Below are 17,431 nucleotides of genomic sequence, written 5' to 3'. Positions count from 1 at the left end.
ATGGACCAGCTGCTTCTGGAAACCTCCTCTGTCTCGCCTATGAGGAGACGGCAGACTTCTCCCCAACCTTGGGGCTTTGCACAGGTCACTGACCTTCAGCCTATGGTCCCCAGGCTTCAAAGGACCTAATGCTGTTCCCAGCTTTTCCCAGGGCCCCGTGGTTCCTAAGTACCCTACCCCCAAACTATGGCTCCCAGGATCCAGAACAAGCCTCAGAGCTCCCAGCACACAGCACTGGAGAAAATAAAGGAGACAGAACCTCTCAATCTCTCAGACCCAGTCTGCCACTGATCTACGTTTCCTGTGGACAACCAGCTGCTAGATTTACCTTGGAGAAAAGTCTCAGAAAGATAGAGTGGGCGGGTCGCTGCTTCTGCGCCCAGTGACAGAGAGCATAGGAAGGACAGTCGGCTCACAACCACCCAGAAGAGCTATTCCCTTTACCCACAGCCACGGCTGTGAGTCCCGCTCCTGCCATTGAACACTGCACGCCTCGAAGCCTCTCCCTCCGGGCCTCAGTTTCCCCTTCTCTAAAATAAACCCAGGTTTGGATATGGCATCTGAACACGATTTAGAATCTTTTAAGTGCTGATATAGGCAAGGGCTTATGTTAGCAGCTCGTATGGTTTCGACTTCCGCCATGAGCCAGATACTAAAACCCTGTGAGGTAGGGGTCATTCGAAGTGTGTCTTCAAGGCTCTGTTCTGCTCACATTTCCACAAAGGCAAGACTTGTGCCCAGGTCAGTCTGGCTCACAAGCCCAGGGTCTTCCAACAATGCACATAATAGGGATAACAGTAACACGAATCTTCAGACTAGGACTGCCTCGCCAGGACCGGGCTGCACAGAAAGGTTGCCAGGTTGCAGACACCCGGGCACACGGATGACCGTCCTTCCATCCTGCTCTGTGACCAGGTCCTCCCTCCTGGCTGGGCCCTGCTCTGCCATTCCCTTCTTCTGCCTCCCCTCCTGGGAGAAGGGAGGGAAGGTAGCCATAGTCTAGGCTATGTCACACGTTTTGAAGGAAACAATGGTCAGAAGCAAATGGTGCCCCAAATATAAGACGGGCATGCTTCCGGCAGGGAGTTTCACGGGACGGAGAAGGGTGGGGAGGACTTTCTTCCTGAGTTTGAGGTGACGCTCCCATCCTATCAAGGATCCAGGCGGTGGCTCTGCCATGGGGCACGTGGATGCTCATCCAGGGATAACTGGGAAGAGAGCATAACTGGCCATTTCAGCACCAGAACTGTGGAGCCCTCGGGAGGGGACAGCATCCAAGACATGGGGAGTTTGGACACAGACGATTCCTTCTTCGGCTGCCCAAGGAGACGTCTCGCTCTCTCCAGCAGCTCTTAATGTTCGGTGTGGCGGCCTGGAGGAAGCATCAGACTGGGGGCACCCCGGCCTGAGTTCTGGCCAAGTCCAATGCAGCCCAGGCCCTTACGCCCCTCGGCTGCTCACCTGGAAGAGGAAGAGCGGGATAAAATGAACTCCTGAGCTCCTTTTAGCTTTGACCATCTGTGTTACATCCACGATCATATTTTGAGGCCCAAAATGACCCTGAGAGGTGGGTGAGGTTGGCTCTTCTCCACTTGCCAGATGATGGACGCAGGGACTGAGGCCTACCTTAGTGACAGAGCAGCAGCGAGGGACCAGGTTAGTTCCATGGGCTATTGTCATGGGGCGTCCACGAGAGCAGATCAGGGATAACATAGATTCCCAAACCCCCCAGATCTGGCTGCCATGACAAAATACCACAGACTGGAGGGTTAAACAACAGACGTTTCTTTATTACGTTCTGGAGGCTGGAATCCGAGATCGGGGCACCAACGTACTCCTCTTCCTGGTTTGCGGATGGTCGCTTCTGGCTGTGACCTCAGAGGGCAGACAGAGAGAGTCATTTCTGGTGTCCTCCTCTTCCTATAAGGCCACAGTCCTATTGGATTAGGGGCCTACGCTTATGACCTCATTTAACCTTAATTACCTCCTAAAAACCTTTCTCCAAATAGAGTCACACAGGGAGTTAGGGCTTCAACATATGGATTTGTGGGGGCGGGGTACAATTCAGTCGAGGCTGTGTGGGAGAGAAACTACCGACACGAAGAGGGACATGGCATGAACTTGGGGTGCTCGGCTCTTAAACCCAGCTCTTCCATGCTGGGGTCCCAGAAGCTGACTCATAGGAGAGAGTACACAATGGACAAGAAAACTATTGTGTGCTTTGGAAAGTGACTGCTTCGATCCAAATCCTGGCTCCTGCCCCTGTCCCCGAGGCCTCAAGTTTCTCATCACGTGTATAATGGAGATCCTCGCATTCTCCGCACCATTCACGTGAAGTGTTAACGAAGGAGAAGAGTGTGTCCGAGCACACAGGGCGCGCAGCGTGGCGCACATGGGATAACTGCAGGTGGCTCGTGGACAAGGCATTGAATGACACTGATCTGTGGGTGAAAGCTTGTCTTTTCCCTGGTCAGGACTGGTTTCAGCTGAGGACAAATCCCCAGCTGGACGCCTGCCGGGCCTCAGCACATCCCTAATCCGGCTAATCTCCCTTCTCCACCAGGCTCACAGCTCTTTGAGGAGATGATATCCAACAATAATCGAATAACAGTTTGTTTTATTGTGTTTATTTTTACAGTTACCGTCTCTCTATGGCAAGTGGTGCTGGTTCGCTTTCCAAAGTAATAACATGAAGGTCAAGGCTGTTTATTTTAAACAGCTGTGAGTTGGTGTCAAGAAAACATGTTAAGTGAATGAGAGTACAGGGAATATATGATTATGGCACAGAACAAACCAAAACAAAAACAGGTAAAAGTAGTGCCCGAGGGAGAAACATGGGCCACACATCACGGCTGGAGGTAAAGGGTCAGACCTGCTCCTGTCCTGACAGTTGCTTGAAATGGCAGCTCTCTTCTGGTCCTTTCCTGGAGGGGCTGACACTGTCTGTGCCTGGCTGGAGCAGGTGGTCTCTTCTGTGAGACCTCCAGGTGTCTGTCCCATCAGAGCTACAGAGCGACCTACATTCTGGAAGGAGTAGACTGGCCGGCACCTGTGGGAGACGTTGCCAGCAGTGTTAAAGGCGCTCACCTTGAGCAAGCCAAGCCTGGTCTCTCCCACTTGCATGGATCCTCCCTTTGACCTGCTCTCAGTAAGAGGCCACAGATAAGGCCTTGGCTTCCTGGTGCTGCCCCCAGACTAGGGCCTCAAGGAGTCTGCAGTAAGCAAGAATCTGTGGTGGCCCCCCCATTCTGTGTGTGTGTGTGTGTGTGTGTTTAAGAGAGAGAAAGAGCATGAGTGGTGGGGAGGGGCAGTGGGAGAAGGAGACTCCCCATCAAGTAGGGAGTCTGACACAGGACTCGATCCCAGGACCCCGGATCATGACTCAAGCCAAAGGCAGACACTTAATGGACTGAGCCACCCAGGAACCCTCATCTGCTCCACCCCCACTCAACTGTTTTCTAATGAGCCCGTGGGAAGAACACAATTGGCACAGTCGGCTGGCTCCCTGGGTCACAAAGACAAGGAGCAAAAAAAAATGTCCTTCAAAAATGACTGTATTCCCGTGGTCTACATCAGATCACTTAACACTGTGGACACGACAGTACTCCCCAGACTGATCCGGAGTCGGTGAAATTTTTGATAGGATCCCCGATGATTACTTTGGAGAGATTGACTTGCTGATTCTAAATTCATAGGGACCTAGAAGGAATCCAGAATAGACAAAACAATCCTGGGGGTGGGGGGAGGGGGCGGAGAACAAAGTAGAAGGACTTCCACCACCTCCTGATCTCAAAACTTGCCGCAAGCAACAGTAATCAAGACAGTGTAGGACTTACGCAAAGGTAGTCGCAGGGGCCAGTGCAACGGGGTTAAGTGATGGAGAAACCTGTTGTCCGCTCATTTTGACAAGGGTACAAAGACCATTTGACGGAAGGGAAAAAAAAAGATATTTTCACCAAATGAGGCTGCAACAGCTAGACAGCCACACAAGAATGAATAAAGTCAAACCCTTACCTCACATCATATACATAAATTAACTCAAACAGGATCAGAGACCTAAGTTGTTTTTGTTTTTGTTTTTTTATTAACATATAAGGTATTATTTGTTTCAGGGGTACAGGTCTGTGATTCATCAGGCTTACACAATTCACAGCACTCCCCATAGCACTTACCCTCCCCAGTGTCCATCACCTAGCCACCCCATCCCTCCTGCCCACTTCCACTGTAGCAACAAAGACCTAACTTTAAGCACTAAAAGTGTAGGAATCTAAGTAGAAGGCATAATAAACTTCACAGTCTCGGATTTGGCAAAGAATTATTTGATCTGACCCAAAAAGCAAAAGCAACAAAGAAAAAGAGAGATAAATTGGACTTCACCAAAATTAAAGACTGTGTGCTTCAAAGAACACCAACAGGAGAGTGCACAGACAGCCCACAGAGTACGAGAAAATATTCGCAAATCATCTATCTAATCAGGGATTGTATCTAGCATGCATAAAGAACTCTTACAGCTCAGTAACAAGAAAGACAACCCATTTTTAAAACAGACAAAGGATTTGAATAGCTATTACTCCAAGGAAGATTTACGAATGGTCAATAAGAACGTGAAAAGATGCTTGTAAACATTAGTCATCAGAGAAATGCAAATCAAAACCACAGTAAGATACCACTTCACCCGCCATGATGGCTAGACTCACACCAAACACAGCACGGGTGGTGCCCCTGTGTGTCTTGGAACAAAAAGAAGCTTCTCGGGGCACCTGCGTGGCTCAGTGGGTTAAAGCCTCTGCCTTCAGCTCAGGTCATGATCCCAGGGTCCTGGGATCAAGCCCCGCATCGGGCTCTCTGCTCAGTGGGGAGCCTGCTTCCCCTATCTCTCTCTCTGCCTGCCTCTTTGCCTGCTTGTGATCTCTGTCTGTCCAATAAATAAATAAAATCTTTAAAAAAAAAAAAGAAGCTTCTCTTTATAAACCCAAAGGATGGGTTAACGGAGGGGGGTAGAATGGGGAGGGAAGCCTCTCTAACTTTGTGAGTTTAAGTAATACAACAGGATTTCTTTAGCACCTACTCTGTGCCAAGTGCTGAACTGGGTGTAGGAGCCATAGCAGGGAAATTAACTTCTAATGGGAAAAACAGCTAATAAACATGAAATGTTACATGATTGCTTTAGCATGGGATACCGGGCCAGGGGGCAGTCATTGCTCTGAAGAAAACACAAGCAGGGTCAGGACTCAGACAGTGACATGTGAGCAGGGACTTGGGGACATGAAGGAGCCAGCCAAGCAGACAGGGGAAGGGAGGCTATGCCAGCAGGGCAACGGGGCCCTGGAGAGAGAAGGAGGATGGTACATTTGAGGAACAACCACAGTGGTCAGTCCCAAGATGAAGGAAGAGAAATTAGCGGGACCTCCCAGGTCTTGGCAATAGTTCAGATTTCTTCACAACTGAAGGGGAGAGTGATGGGGGCAAGACGTCGTGTGGAGGGAGAGCTGAAAGAGAGGAAGCTCAGGATACTTCGAAGGGCTCACACCCACCCCAGGAGCAGCTCGCAGCACCCCTGAATATGTCTGCCAATTAAAGGACAGCCAGCAACACTGCGAATTGGCTGGTTTTCCCAAAATACAGATGGTGATAGCCTGGTTTCCAGGATACTGGGGACGACACCTGGTCTGGTTTCTGTAAATCCTTCTTATGCAAAATTTCAAGTCCATCTCAATCAACAAAGCCTCTGACGTCTTGCACAAGAGTCTCTGGCCGCAAGATGTGCCAGGCAAAGAGGGAAACAAAGTCCCTGAATGACAAAGTGGGCAAACTCCAGCCCCACCACTCACGGGCAGGGTGAACTCAGGTGGATTGATTCTCTCTGAGCCCCAGTCCGTCCTCTGGACAGCGGGGCAGCCATACCCCATTTATGGAGTAGTTCGTGATTCATCGACATTGGGTTTTTTGAAAAGACTCTGTGCAGGACCAGGCCATTTTTTCACTTGTTTGTTTTCCGAAGCCCCATCTAGCCTGTAGACAGCTTGATGGCTGGGCTCTGTCTGTCCGGTTCATCTCAGCCATCAGGGGTAGAGCACAGAGCACACCCCCAGGAGGCACTCCACCTTGCTTGCTCTGTGTATGAACAGCATACATTTACGAATTATCTGCAAATAGAATATTGGCTGCAGTTTTATGATTTTTTTGTTCCTGAATATTACAAAAGATTTTTCTGTTGGGTCCAAATGACCCAGTGTATGATTTCTATTATAAAGTTACTAGCTGGTGCACCTGGGTGGCTCAGTGGGTTAAAGCCTCTGCCTTCAGCTCAGGTCATGATTCCAGGGTCCTGGGGTTGAGCCCCGCATGGGGCTCTCTGCTCAGCAGGGACCCTGCTTCCCTTTCTCTCTCTCTCTCTCTCTCTGCCTCTCTGCCTGCTTGTATTCTCTGTCTACTTGTATTCTCTGTCAAATAAATGAAATCTTTAAAAAAAATAAAAAATAAAGTTACTAGCAATGATATTTCCATGAAGTTTCTCTCCAGATGAGCAGAACACATCCCAATTGCCTTTGGATTTTCTACCTAATCTGTTGATTTGGGTAAAATATATGATATAAACAGTGTCTACCTCAATAACTACTGTAGAAAAGGAATTAAACTGATAACCTTAGTTAGTGCGTGTATTCGCTCAGTCTTTTTCTTAGGGATACTTGTTGAGAAACTTTAATTGGCCTGTGGGATTGAGCATGGAGTAGATCTCCCATAGTCCCTGCCCTCCAGAGACCTATATTCTAGCACGAGAGACAGGCGTAAGTCAACTCCTAGACAAGTAAGTAGCTAACTGCAATTGAGAGCAGAACGGAGAAGGCCAAGTTCAGGTACTAAGAGCACATGCATTGGGGCCCCTGACTTGGTACAGGTATCAGGGAAGGCTTCTGTGAGGAGGTGAGCTTTGGGCTGAGCCTGACTAGAGAGAGGAGAGGAGAGCTCTAAGCCAGGCAGGACAGGTCACCACAAGGCCCAATTCTGTGAAAATCTTGCATTTGTTTTAAATTTTTTTAAAGATTTTATTTATTTTTTGAGAGAAAGAGTGCACAAGCAGGGAGAGCAGCAGGCAGAGTGAGAAGCAGGTTCCTAACTGAGCAGAGAGCCCAATGTGGGACTCGATCCCAGAACCCTGGGATCATGACCTGAGCCGAAAGCAGATGTTTGACTGACTGAGTCCCCCAAGTGCCCCTGAGAGAGAGCCTTGCATCTTTGAGGATCAGAAGGGAAGCCAACAAAGGGTAAAGGGACATGTGACAATGTTGGAGGTTTGGTGGGGCAAGTCAGGCAAGGCCTCATGGACCTGAGAAAGGACTTGGAGTCAACTTAAAAACAAGGCAATACCATCAAAATTGTTGAATTCAGGTAAAGATAGAACATATTTACCTTTTGAAATCACTCTGGCTAATGTTTCTGTGAGATTTTGTGCATTTCAAAGTGTACAAAACTGGCATCTCATGCTGAATCTTCACAACAGTCCTACAAGGTCAATGGTGTGGGCAGCTCAAACTGTCTTTCATGTTACAGATGAGGAAACTGAGGCACGGGGACATGGGAGAGCTTGCTAAAAGCTTGACTGGATAGCGCAAAGTGTTTAACTCTTTATCCCAGCCGTGGGAGCAGCCTGCATCCACCAGTGAATGAATGGAGAGTGGGAAGGGGTAGTGGAGACCATCTCATGTTCTCTGTCTGCGATGTTCCCTAAAGATATTGAACATGGTGAATCCGTAGGGGGACAATCTGAGGAGGTGCGAGCAGAAAGTCGGCTATTGACCTGTTGGCCGACCTCAGAGCAGGTGGCTCAGCCGTCCTTTCTTCCCAGCGCTGGGGAGTTCAGTGTTAACCCTTGCTGGGAAGGACTCCTGGTCCACAGCTTGTCTCCTGTCTGCTCCCATACCTCCTCTACTGAAAGCACATTCCCTTAGTTTCAGAATTAACAAGGTAATGATGACCACCAGTGTCCACTGAGAGGACTGGGCTTATCTGCTGGGTGCCCATTCCCTACTTCCTCCTTCTCGGCACAGCACCTGATTTCCCCCTTGGAAATAGCCACAGGGTAGGCAAATAATTCAAGGCTAGCTGGTGGGGCTTAGCGCTGATCTCTCCTGGGGCCTGATCAGTAAATGTTTTCTAAATGTAATAAAATGTATTATTTAATGACTGTAATAGGTCTCTTTTGGTTGCAAGTGAGAGCAAATCCCACCCAAGAAAAATTCATGGACTCACATACCAAGCCATTCCCATCCTAGGGCTGGCTGCCCTCCCACCATGACCGGCAGGCGAAGATCTCTAGGGATGTGAAGGCACATGGGCAGAGCCTTGAGCTTAAGGAACTAAAGGGCACATCATCGGTCTGGACTTGGGTGGCATTTGGGCATCTCATTTGCAGCCACAGAAACTCACTTTGTGTATTGATAAGTGGAAAAAGACACAAAGGAAGGCTCTTAAATGACTCATAGAGTCTAAGATCGGGAGAACCAGGTTTGGGAGAAAGGTGAGAGCTAGGAAGACCGGGTATGGGAGTTGCAGTCTGGGTCAGCCGCTGAGACCCCGTGTTTGGAATCACAGCGCTGATGCCTTGCTACTCCTTCAGGAGTAGTTCCAGACCCAGGCCATCCCCCCAGACTCAAAACCCAAGGGGTAACATGCACTTGATCAAGCTGGGTACTGTGCCCCCACCCTGCCTGGGTAGGGCAGACCTTGCTTCCTTCTAAGTCTCACATAGAATTCTTCCTAATAAAAAAGGACTTGGATGCAAATCTGAGGGGGAAAGTAACAGATATCCATTTCGAGAGGCCGGCTCCTGAAATCTGGTGGGAGCTCGCGCTCAGATGTCTTAGAGCCAGCTGAGCATATGTCTCTGCCAAAGACACCCAAATTCAACTTGAGAAACTACTCTTTTGGGCAAAAAAACCATGTCAGATTCAGCTGTGAGCCACCAATATGTAAGGAAACCTAGGCTTCATCCTTTGGGTAATGGGGAGCCATAGAAGGATTTAAGCAGGAGAGGATAGGCATGTGGCCAGACCTGCATTAAGAAAGGCCCCTGGAGGTGCCAGGGTCAGTTAGTTAAGCGTCTGCCTTTGGCTCAGGTCATGATCCCAGGTCCCGGGGTCGAGCCCCACATCAGGATCCCTGCTCAGCGGGAAGTCTGCTTCTCCCTCTCTCACTCCCTCTGCTTGTGTTCCCTCTCTCGCTCTTTCTCTCTCTCTGTCGAATAAATAAATAAAATCTTTAAAAAGAAAGAAAAGAAAGGTTCCCTATAGCTGCTCTGTAGAGAGTGGGTTGCAGGATAAGAGAGAGTAGTCCCAGAAAACCGAGAGAGAGAGAGAGAATAGGACTGTGACATTTGAAAGAAGAGGTGGATTTGAGATTCCTTTTTACTTTTCTTTTCTTTTTTTTTTTTTTTTAAGAGTAGAGGGGGAATGGGCCCAGAGAGAGGAAGAGAGAGAATCTTGAGCCGACTAGCAGACTCCATGTCCAGTGTGGAGCCCAGCATGGGGCTCTATCTCACAACCCTGAGATCCTAACCAGAGTTGAAAGCAAGAGTCAGACACCGAACCCACCGAGCCACCCAGGTGGCCCAGATTTGACACATTCTTAAGAGAAAAAGGCAGAGGATTGGGTGACCGAAGCTCTAAGGGCCGTTGGGGGTGAGGGAGAAGTAGGAGACAAGAACCCCCATGTTCCCAGTGTAGGGGGCCAAATGTCCTCCACCACCTCCTCCAGAAGGCCTCATTCCTGTCAGCAAGGAAAGGATATTGTAAAGGCCAAATTACACAACCGAAGAGGAAATCCAAGGCAGAGAGAAGAAAAGAAAGGACTGTGGGCTCAACAGTGTGATCCATTATTACTCTTTAAGGTAAGAAGAAAAAGGAATTGATCCTGGATGAAGAAATTGGGCTTGGCCAAGCCTGAGGCTATGGGAGGTGAGTCTACTCCAGAATCCTTGGGAGCATGTGGTTGACGGGTGAGGGGGAAGGCGGGGAGGATGTGGCTGCAAGTGCTTACAGAGACATTTTGTCCGGGACTGGGGATGGGCGAGTCTGGAGAACTGGGTTTATTGCTTAGAAGGAAGTAGTACATTGGCAGTACTCAGTGCTAGCCCTGCAGAAGGTGCCTCACTGCCAACTAAGCTGAAAATAAATCATCGGGATAGCCTGGTGCTAACTTAACCTGAGCCCCATCTTGTGCAGATGAGGAAATGCAGATGGTGAGAAAGGGAGCAGCTTGAGAAGGTCACACGGGAAGTGGCAGAGTGTAAGGGAAATCTCTAAGTCTCCGCTCGAGATTCCCATTTCCGACCCCCAGCGGAATTCCATGTCCCTAAGCCACCCAGGCCTGGGGGTTGTGATTGATGCCAGATAACATCTCCCACTGACCTAACCACTAGCACCATGTTTGATAGATATTTACATAAAGGAATTCGTTTTCCATTGGTTTGTGAATTAAATTTCTCTTACGGAGATTCAGAAATGAGGAAAGGAAAATCAGTGAGTCCTTGGTGAGTCAGAGCACCTTCCTTGAGAGTACTACGTGGAATGCCAGACATTCCAGGAGGCCAGAAGAGAACCGTCCAGGAGGCCAGGGACAAGGGATCCATTTGAACAGGTCTTCCTCTTCATTCTTATGCTCGCTAAGGATGGTGAGGACATTTGAACCCAAACTTGACTATGGTCTGTAAAGGATGGCTAGGCTCTGTATGGATGTAAGACAACATAGGATGTGGGGTTGAGCGAACCAAAATAATGAAATTTCTGGAACTGTCTGGGTTCTGAACTGTCAGCAAACTTTTACCGTAAAAAAACCAGATAGCAAACATTTTAGGCTTTGCAGACCAAGAGGCAAAATTTAGGATGCTCTAAAGGTAAAAGAGAGGGGAAAAAAAAAAGACTCCCCCATTTTTATTGATGAAAAAATATAATAACGATAATTGAGACCAAATTTTCAAAATACAGTTCACTAATGAGAAGATGGGATTCTTTCATGGGGATAACATTTCATTTAATAACGATTCAAAGTGAGTGTCCCTTATCTTCAAAATCAATTGCAAAAGTTCATCTATTAATTCTGACCTGCAAATAGAATTTCTGCATTTCACATTTGACAGTATCCTGTGGCATCTGTGAATTTGCAGCATGCCCAGCAAAGAAACCACTCAGCAACTACTCAGCCCTGCATAGCACAAAAGCCTCAGTGGAGTGTAGGTAAATGAAGATATCTTTTTTTTTTTTTTAAGATTTTATTTATTTGCAGAGAGAAACATAGTGAGAGAGGGAACACAAGCAGAGGCAGAGAGAAAAGGAGAAGCAGGCTTCCTACCGAGCAGGGAGCCCGATGTGGGGCTCGATCCCAGGACTTGGGATCATGACCTGAGCCGAAGGCAGATACTTAATGACTGAGCCACCCAGGCACCCTAAGGGGGTCTTGTTCCAATAAAACTTTATTTACAGACACTGAAATTTGACTTGCATACAATTTTCACATGTCAGAAAATACCCTTCTTTTGATTTTTCAAAATCACTTAAGGATGTAAAAACCATGCTTAACCTGTGGCCAGACGAGAAGAAGCGGTGAGCCAGATTTGGCTCACAGACCGTGGTCCGGCAGGCCAGATGAGGCTGTTGATAATCAGGGTTGTCAAGGGACATCTCTGATGTTCCACAGGCAGCCCTACTATCAGACTGGCAGGGGAGAAGTCCTGGAGAGGAAAACCTAAGAATTGAGATTATATGGAACTAAAAGTAAGGCCTTTTGAGGCTTCCAGTTCCTTGGTGAGACACCAGCCTTAGTTCTGGAATGAGGATTCTTCAGACTGCTCCTGACTTGGTGGGCTTAACAGGACTCAACCAATGCTCTCATGGCCCAAGACGCCTCCAACTCTGCATGCCTAATCGTGGGGTTCATTTTGGTTTTTTTTGTTGTTGTTTTGTTTTTAAATATTTTATTTATTTATTTGACAGAGAGAAATCACAAGTAGACAGAGAGGCATGCAGAGAGAAAGAGAGAGAGAGAGAGGGAAGCAGGCTCACTGTTGAGCAGAGAGCCCCATGCGGGACTCGATCCCAGGACCCTGAGATCATGACCTGAGCGGAAGGCAGCGGCTTAACCCACTGAGTCACCCAGGCGCCCCACCGTGGGGTTCATTTTGGTCTGTGTGGCCATGCCAGGCCCCCGAAGCCTTAAAACAAATACATGGGGTTACCAGAGCACTCAGAGCTGCCTGAAAAGGACAAGCTGTCAGACTCCTGAGACCGAGGTGGCAGCTGGGCTGAGGCGCGGAGGGCAGCCTTTAGTGCTTGGAAAACCACCCTTATCTCCAGCCGCTCAGGTGGAGTGTGCCACCTGTTTATGAGTAAACTAATGGCTTAATCTCAGCTGGAGGCAAAGTAATGGGGCAAGGCGGGTTTGCAGGACGCCCAGGCCATGCTGCCCAAGGTTTAACCCTTCCTAGGCATCAGCAGGTGCTTGCATAAGCATCACCCCAGCTGAACGACCCCTAACCTAAGCCCCTGTTTTCAGCTGGTTCCTAGAGAAGAGGGAAGAGCCACTCTCAGCCCACCCATGGTCCTGCCGATTCAAAGCTGATTTTGCAGGTTTTATAATTTTTTTAAAGATTTTATTTATTTGACAGAGAGAGAGAGCAGAAGTAGGCAGAGAGGCAGGCAGAGAGAGCGGGGGGAAGCAGACTCCCCGCCAAGCAGAGAACCCAGGACCCTGAGATCACGACCTGAGCCGAAGGTCAGAGGCTTAACCCACTGAGCCACCCAGGCACCCCTGGCTTTGCAGCGAAACAGCTGCACGAAACAGTTGAGAAAAGCACTGAGTGGCTTACTCAGGCAGCAGATAACCACTGGGCACCTCGTGTATGCCAGACACTGCTGGAGACGTAGCCCGAAGAAGCTAGGCATCCTCTAGCTATGTTCAAACCGAAGGATTCGCCAATGATCCCTTGGCTCTGCCTTTGTGTCCAGGAAGAAAGTGTATTCTTGTCCCCATTTCATAAAAGAAATAGCGACCATGCACAGGGTCACCTCGGAAATAAGGGTAGAAAGTGGATGAGAACTTCAATCTCATTCATCTGAGTAAAAAGTTTCCACTTTGTTAAGACAAATTTATTCCCTCCCTTTGCCGTCCTTCGTGATTGGGAGTTGGTGCCAGACTCAGTTTGGGGTGCTCAGGGTGTGAAGGCAAAGGAGCTCACACCCCTTCCCCAAGGAGTCCATGTGTGAGGGGATGACGGGGCCCTGGGCTCTACTCCCATACACAGAGCCAGTGAAGGAGCACTCGGAGTGGAGTCCTCAGCGAGGAGGCTGAGCCATAGGATGGCTTAGGGACAGACTTTCCACTTACTAGGTCATCTAGGGCAAGCTGCTCTCCTTTTAAAGCCTCAATTTCTTCATCTGTTAAATGGGCTTATCAACAGCACCTACTTCATTGGGCGGTTGTGATGGGCTGATTTCAGGAACATGAGAAGACTTTGACATAGTGTCTGACTGGTACACAGTTAGCACTCAGTGAATGGCGATACTACAGGTTCAGGGGAAGAACCACATAGAGACAGGCAAAAGGGTCTAGAACTCAACGAAGGGATCTAGAATTCTGTAGGGCAACAGATTTTGTGTGTGTGTTGTGTCCATGTTTTGTCTTTAAACATTTTTGCACAGGGATTGAGTGTATGTATTGGGCCCATGGATCTGTGATCTAGCTGAATTCTCAAGGCAACACCTTGAAGTTGGCTTGTTACTTTCTTTCTATTTTGCAGATGAGGAAACTTGGGGGCCAGGGACAGGAACAGGGACAGGAAGTTCTCCAAGATCACACCACAAGAGAGGGTACAAAACGGGACTTGAGACCATGTCTGCAAATGTGTGAACCCACACTGGGCTGCCCTCTTATTACATGGAGGGGCGAGTTTGGCTGTTATTTTGCTGTGGATAGGACAGAAAAACCAAGGTTTAAATGCTGGTGTGAAGGGGTGAGAGGTGATAGGAGAGAGTCTGCCAGGAAGGACGGTTAGACTCTGGAATGGGTAACACCAACAAAAGCAGAACCCTCTCCAGGATGACTTGTCCACCAGCTTCAAGTCTTAACCTTTCTGGATGATTTTCTGGGTCCTACCTCGAGGCAACAGGAAGGGACTGAGAAAAATGACCAGTTACTGCTTTCACTTTCCCTAAGCTCCCCCACATGCTTTCTGCCTTCAGGATTATTTCGTTCAGCCAACAATGAAGCTACTAATACACCATTGGTTCCTACCTCCCAACTCACCCACCTCCCCTCAGCCATAGGAGGTAAGTCCTAATGGATTTCTGTGCCACTCAGTACTGAAACATGGTGACAGGATGACCTGGTATGTGCTTGCACAGAAGCCCCCAACCAGGAGACCTGGTTAATCTAATTCAAAGTTGGCTGGTACTCAGCACGCGCCCAGCCACTCTGCCCTCCCCCGCCGGGGCAGACATAATTCATCTGTCATGGCGCCCCTTTCCACTGAGCTCACAGGAGACCACCATATCAGCTTCCCAGCACTGCCTTAAAAAATCACCACAAACCGCCTGGCTTAAAACAGCAGAAATTTATTCCCTTGCAGTCCCCGAGTTCAGAAGTCCAAAACGAGGGTGTGAATAGGGCCACACTCCCTCCAAAGGCTTCAGGGGAGAATCATTCCTCATCTCTTCCAGTTTCTAGCACATCCAAGCATTCCTTGCCTGTGGCTGTTTCCCCACAATCTCTGTCTCTGTTTCCACCTGGCCTTCTCCTCCTCTCTCTATGTCTTCTCCTCTGCTTTCTAGAGAGGTCCTTGTCCGTGATCTTAGGACCCATTCCAGTAACCCAGGATATGCTCATCTCCAGCCCCTTAATTACCTCTGAAAATTTAATTTTCCAATTTTTCCAACATTTATTTTCCAGTAACTTCCCATTTGTGAGTTCCAGGGGTTAGGATGTGGGTTCAGCATTTTGCCGCCCCCCCACCACAATTTTGCCCAGCACAGCCACAGAAGAACCCTCCTCAGTGTAGCATTCAAATTAATTGACCCATACAAGGAGATGCTGGCCCATGAAATGAGATCCTTTGACAATCTCCGGTCTACATCAAATTTCGTGATTTGATCTCATTACAAACGTCTGCGGAGCGCCGGTTATGGAAGAGCCCCAGGGCCTCAAGTGTGCCAGCAGCCGCCAGGAAAGGTACGAGAGAGAGCCCGTTGGAGAGGGGCCGAAACAGCAGCTGTTGCACAGTGCTTACTCAGTAAAAGTTCCTCGGCCCTACCAGGCCCTTTGCTGGGTCCCCTAAGACGCAGCCCCTGCCCTAAAGGAAAAACTAGCAGACCACTGATTGGCACTGTATGTCAGGAGACCCTCAAGGCAAGCGGCCCCTCCTGGTTTGCTGTGCAGAGGGAACATTCCTCCCACTTGCCATCACATGTTTAATGTCTGTCGTCCTAGTCGTTTCATTTATTCGACAAATAGGTTTCGGCCACTACTCTGGGTCGGTTCTGTGCCACACTCCGGGATAGAATGGCCGATGCATCTTCACTTGACTGAAATGTGATTGTCTAACTCCATTTTACAGATGGGAACAGCAAGGGAGAACACCTAAGGCTGCATTTGACGGGATGGATTTATGGGGATGAGGGGGTCTGGCCGCCACAGACAGCCAGTTCGCTGAGGTTGTCCCACTGTCCTCCCTGGCTCCCTCAGCCAACCCCCGCCCCCAGGCCCTGCCCATGGGTTCAGCCTCCCCAAAGGAGCTCTGTGCCAAGCCAGGGGGAGAAGACAGGGGGAGGGGGAGGACCTCACTGTAGCCTGGCACAAGGTGAATTCTTTATGGCAAGAACCAGATGAGCAGGTGGCCTGATGCTGCAAAGCCTGGGGAAGAAAAATAACCCACTTCCCAAAAGGAGTGCCAAGGAATTGCTCTATTGGGAAATCTCTCCCTTGCAGCGCTCTGGGCTCCAGGGTGTCCTGGCCAGACAGACTGTTTTCCTGGGTTGCTTTCTCCCTGCCAAACCTCACTCTGCTCTCCACGTTGAGACTCTGACATGTTGGTCAGTCTCAGCTTAGGTGTCCCCTCCAGCAGAAGCCAGATGCCCTCCTTCCCAGTGGCTCAGGTGTCCCTCCCCATGCTCCCGTAATACCCAGGGCTTACCTCTCCTATCACTGCCCTCAGGATGCATTGTTTTATTATCTCCGTGTGTGTGTGTGTGTCTGTGTGTCTGTGTTTGTGTATGTGTGTGTGTAAAGGGCACCCCTGCCCGGAGGGTGACCTTGTTAAGGTCAGGGATCATAGCTAGTCCCTGCTGTGTTAATCCAGCACCCGAACCTGGCTTACCCAGGTATCCAATGAAAGTTTAATGAATAGGCAGGTGAAGAAAGAAAAGAATGAATGAAAGAATCAACTGACCGGTTCATCAGACCTTATTCATATCCAGGCCGCATGTGAATGTCAAAACCATGATTCAGCCCCAGGTCTGCTTCATGACACACCCCATGAACTGTAAGCGCTTCTATCCTCCAGGTGGGCTCTGGAGTGTCCAGTAGGTCCAGAGGGGGAGGAGGGTAGACGATGGTGAGAAAGACACACAGCAAGTCATGGGTTCCGGGTGGAAGTTCATCTGTTCTTTCATGTTTATTCAGCACTCCTGTGTACCCGGCATTGTGGTAATGCCCTGGACCCCAACACAAGGCACAGCCTCTGCCTTCGAGGAATCTACAGTTCAGACCAGACAGATACATTGATGGGTTCTGGGGGGCAGTGCAGGCCACGTTCTGATGCAGGAGGAGAAGACAGGCCCAGACCAAGGTCAGCTTTGGAAAGAAACTGTCCCATAGCTCAGGGGCATGACTTACCCTAGCTGGACCCAGAGGCCTCTGGGCGCACATCATGGTGTACTGGAGATGTCTCCCTGACCCAAGACTGCAGCATCAACTCCTTCCTGAGCTTTCAGCCCTGCTGGCCTGCCCTGCAGAGTTCAGACTTGCCCACCCCCCACGATCATGTGAGCCAAGCCCTTGAAAGAAACCTTTCTTTCTCTCTCTCTTCATATGCATATAAATCTCAAGGTCTCTACATCTACACACATGCATGGGCATCTATGCATGTATCCCCAATTCATTCTATTTCTCTGAAGAACCCTGACTGACACAGATTTTGATATTTACCTCCACACTGATTCAGAGCTCTTTCTAGAATACTAGCTGAATCAGGTCTCACTCATCCCTCCCGCTTAAACCTACCTTCAATTTCCTGTATTCCTAGGATAAAATCTAAACCCTCCAAGGTGACTTCTAAGAGAGGGACCTTGGTTGATTCTCAGCCTCAGTTTCCCCAGTTCCTTGGGACTTCCCTTTCATCTCCCTATCCTGGCCCGTATTCTTTAGCTGGTCTGAGCAGTGAGGAGAT

This window comes from Meles meles, chromosome 3 (genome assembly GCF_922984935.1).
Source record: "Meles meles chromosome 3, mMelMel3.1 paternal haplotype, whole genome shotgun sequence".
In the NCBI taxonomy this organism is placed as follows: domain Eukaryota; kingdom Metazoa; phylum Chordata; class Mammalia; order Carnivora; family Mustelidae; genus Meles; species Meles meles.
Note: the sequence above shows the minus strand (reverse complement) of the source record.